The following is a 4,968-nucleotide window of genomic DNA, read 5'->3' on the forward strand; positions in this document are numbered from 1 at the left end:
TTAGTACAGCAAAGGTGAGGAATAAAAAGCTCCGAAACTGACAGCTTTCTTTTCCAAAGAAAGATCGGAAAGGTACATGTAGGAAAAGTCGATGTATTCATTTGTTTGTTTGCTCTGCGATAAGTTCGACTATAACTTCTTATGTCGGGTAATATAAGTTTAACGGGAACATTTCAGCAAATTATGGGAACAAGTATAGGTTATGCCGTGGGGCAAGTTAGAAGTCTAGAGAATCAGCTGCATAGAAAAACGATTTTTTTTTTTTTTTTTAAATAATAGAAATATGTCATATCACATGAGGGGCTCTGTATGCAGAGGTGTATACATAGGCCTACTTTACCATCTACCCCGCTCGCGTGTTCAATATTGATCATCTATACCCCCCCCCCCCCCCCATGCCGGATATAACGAAGATGTACCCGCTCAGAGAGTTTTCTAGTTTATTGATTTCATACCCAAGCATAAAGGATTTCAATCAAAGAAAATAAACCCTTTTTTCATTATTTTTTTTAAATGACCAAACAGAGAGTTACATCGATAAAATAACACTCTCTTTTTACAAATTAACAAAATAGCAAATAAAACAAGCAAAACAAAGGAAAACATTCAAATTTATTTATTTCACTTCCATCAAACAAAAACAAATTGTATACCATATATAAACATAAATATTTTTATCCGTTGCAAAAAAAAAATTAATAATACACATGTTGTGAAGAAGAAGAAAAAAAACTTAGACAATTTGGGCAACACATTGTAGGTTTTAAATATGTATACTATTTTTCAATAGAAATTAAATTAAAATGGAAATGGAGGGACCCACTAAAAAGCAATGCTTGTACAATGTGGGCCCCTCAAAAAATAGATAACACAACAAATAACAAAATCACGAAGTACAAATACAGATATATGTAATCAAATGAGAAAAAAAGAGAGAGAAATAAATACGAAGTTATCAAAAAATATAGTTTGATATAGGACAAAACAACCCGTCCTAAAATATATCCACCCTTCCCCATCCCACCCCCCCCCCAGAAAAAGAGAAGAAAAAAAAAGAAAAAGAAAAAAGGGGAGAATGCGCTGAGAAGATGGATGGGTGCTGCTGAACGTAGGTAGAACATATGACATCGTGGACTCAAGCAAACTGGATTCAATGATGTGTATAAAAGGAGAAAAAATATATAAAATAACCTGGAAATATAATGCACGAAAAATGTGTTTGATGCCGTGAACAAATAACCGGTAGGAAGGCGGATAAGCGGACAGGAAAGAAAGAGAAAATATGACACTGTATCCTGTCAACACCTCTTATTATTGATTACATGTCATTTTACAATGTATAATTCATGAAATAATCGAAACCAAATGTAATTGCCAGCTGTAGGCCTATTAAGATCTTATCATTTTGTAGTATATTATCCTTCATGTGGAACGAGGGATATGGCCGTATATCAGTTTTAATTTCAAGGCCGACAATTTAATAATTATATTAGGCCTATCACAAGAAGTGCATAAGTGCAGGGACACGTCCCTGATAAGTGGACGTCGATTTTTTTTTCTAAGCACCGCTCTGGTTACCGGTTTTAACAGACGATTGTTGTTCTATGTTTGTACAGGAGATCTTGTTATGGAAATTTTAGACAAATTTAGAACGAGGTGAGCGTGTAAAATAACATGATCATCTAAACCGGTTGGCCTAACATACCAAAAGGGCGCTATGATTTCGCTTACAATTTGTATTAAAGCTAATAAGAAACAACGGTTTTGTTGTACGGCGCCACTTCGGGTCCTCATCTACTCAAATCTCGCCAGGCTATACCCACAGTGCAATGTTGTTGTTGATGTGGGTTTGAATTTGAATCGATTAACAAACTTCATTCATTTGGCATGAACATTTTGTTTTAAAATATATAAAATACCATAAACAAAAACATTCATAACTGTATGTCACATAAATCAGTAGTCCATCAACAGATTTTCCATAGATTTCCAATTATTATACAGATATACATCTGTATACCAAGAAAAATTTCCAATTGAAATTTAACATAGAGAAGAAAGAGCATAATGAAAGATAATATATTATCGAAAACAGAAGGCGCGAACCATTCCGATGTGAATATTGATTGATTGATTTTATTCGTCAAGAATATCACAGGAGATTACAATGAAATTGAGGAAATACCTTGACAGGATAGCCCATGAAAGCCGAAAGGCTTATTTCCAATGGGGTCCTATAGTTAGTATAAAACATTAACATATTGTAACAAAAAATATAAACTACGACAAGTACTGGAATATTGGGGGGGAAAAAATAAAATACATACAAACATATCCATCAGTCATATAATTTGAAAACATCTGAAGCAAACAATAATCTTCCTAATATGTGAAACAAGATTATATTTTAACATACCCTAATGTATACATTATCTACAATACTAGAAACCAACTGTACAAAATGTGTTATTTTACTGGTAATGCTGTTCTCGGGCAGTTTCCAGTTTTAGGTGATTTTTTAATGCACTCTTAAATTGACAAAAGAATTTAACGGCTTTTATTTTATCAGGAAGAGCATTCCAAGATTGGATGCCATTAAAATAAAAAGTGTTTCCAATATGTCCTTCACGTTTTGGTAATACGAAATTAAAATTACTATTTCGAGTATCGTACCTATGGATATTTGATACCCGGGTGAAATTATTTGCTATATAATGATCTAATTTATCCGAATAGAATATTTTATGCACGTGGTGTAATACTAATTGTTGTGACCTGTGATCTACATGAAGCAATCCTGCCTTTTCAAGTTCATTATATCCGACATGTGCTCTTGGTCCTAAAACATTTATATATCTCACAATTTTATTTTGAATTATTCTTAGCTTTTTCTTATCCGTAACACCCAGACTACCGTACCAAGCCGCATTAGCATAGTCGAATAAACATTGTATTAACGCAAAGCATAAAATACGTCTAGACTTCATATTCAAACAGGTTTTATATCTATACAAAAATTTCAAGCGTGAATTAGCCTTTTTGGCGATTGAGTCTACCAGACCCGTCCATGATAGGTTACTTGTTAAATTAATTCCCAAATATCTTACTGAATCTTTTCTTTCAATTACCTGATTATTATATGAAACCTTGAAATCGTGTGTATATCTTAACTTTCGTTTAGAACAAAATAAAATGCTTTCCGTTTTCCCAACGTGTAAACTAAGCTTGTTGTCAGACATCCATTCGATGCGATTAGCCAAATCAGCACTAAGTTTTTTTATCAATTATCTTGGGATTTGTATCCGAATATAGCAAGACACTATCATCAGCATATAAAATTAATTTAGATTCGTTAATACAAGTACACATATCATTGATGTAAGACATAAAAAGAATGGGGCCTAAAATGCTTCCTTGAGGGACTCCGCATTTAATAGGCAGTGAATCAGAAAGAACCGTCTGCATGGTAACTACCTGATGACGGTTAGATAAATATGATCTAAACCATGTCACACATGCAGGGTCTAAACCCATCACTTCTAATTTCTTTAAAAGTATGCTATGATTCACAGTATCAAAGGCTTTTTGTAAGTCTAGGAGAACCATTCCAACCATGCGCCCATGTGAAATTTCATTCCTGATAAAATCTGTTAAATGTATTAAACAAGTTTCAGTGGAATATCCGTTACGAAAGCCGGACTGAAATTTATATATTAGGTTGGTTTCTTGGAAGTATTTCTCCACTTGAGCATGAACAGATTTTTCCAAAATCGTCGACACTACACTTAATACACTTATTGGCCTATAATTACTAACGTCAGTTTTATCTTTCTTTTTATGTAGCGGGGTAACTTTTGCGAATTTCATATCATCAGGAAAGGTAGAAGACATAAGAGATAAATTAATAACATAATTCAAAGGTTTGTACAAATTTCTTGCCCCATCTTTTAAAAATCTTGCAGGTATCATATCTAAACCAGTACTTTTTGATATTTTCAACCTATTTAGTTCATCTAAAACAAATTTTTCTGTAACAGGGGAAAAATGAAAACTACCTTTTGAAATACCCTTTTCTTCATAAAACTTTTGAAATTGGTCACTTTCTGCATGAAATTTGTTTGTATTTACTGGTAATTTACAAACTAACTTGTCGGCCACAGTTGTAAAATAACGATTAAACTCATTTGCAATTTTAGCCTTATCGTGACTTAATTCACCTTGCACATTAATAACTGTTTTTTGATCAGATTTCCCTTTACTTTTTAGACCTAAACCTTTCAAATTCTTCCACAATTTTCTAGAGTCATGTTTGTTTTCTTCGATTTGTTCTTGAAAGTATTCGGTTTTGGCACTTCTTACCTTCCTTTGAACTAAATTCCTTAAAACTTTATATTTCCTTTCAAGGTCTAAATTGCCAATATTCCTTTTCATATTTTTGTAAGCTACATTTCTCTCTTTAATTAAAACAATAATTTCATGGTTCATCCATTTTTCAGTTGATTGCTTAATTCTTACCTCTTTCAGAGGTGCGCTCATATCTATAATTGACAAGAATATAGATTTAAAATTTGCCCAAGCCATATTTACATCTTTACATTCAGTTACCTTGGACCAGTCTGATCGGGATAAATTTAAGTTGAAATCATCTACATTATAACCTTTTAAGCTCCTGATGGATACGCCTGATGGATACGCCTGATGGATACGCCTATAAATGGTTATTCGTACTTTGTGTTAAGAAAACGATATTGGTCATAGGTAGATTCTTCATCCCCTCCCGGTGGCGGTTCTACGGGGGAGGGGCCTAGGGACTCCGAGCCCCCCCCCCCCCACACACACACACACCCATTAATTAATGTATCTCTGTGTGCATAACAATGCAGTATCTTATCCATGTCGTCAAGAGCTCTAAGCACTTTTTTAAATCTAAAAAATATATGTAATTTTACTCACCACACGACCCCTTGT

The sequence above is a fragment of the Lytechinus pictus genome, chromosome 8 (genome assembly GCF_037042905.1).
Source record: "Lytechinus pictus isolate F3 Inbred chromosome 8, Lp3.0, whole genome shotgun sequence".
NCBI classification, from domain to species: domain Eukaryota; kingdom Metazoa; phylum Echinodermata; class Echinoidea; order Temnopleuroida; family Toxopneustidae; genus Lytechinus; species Lytechinus pictus.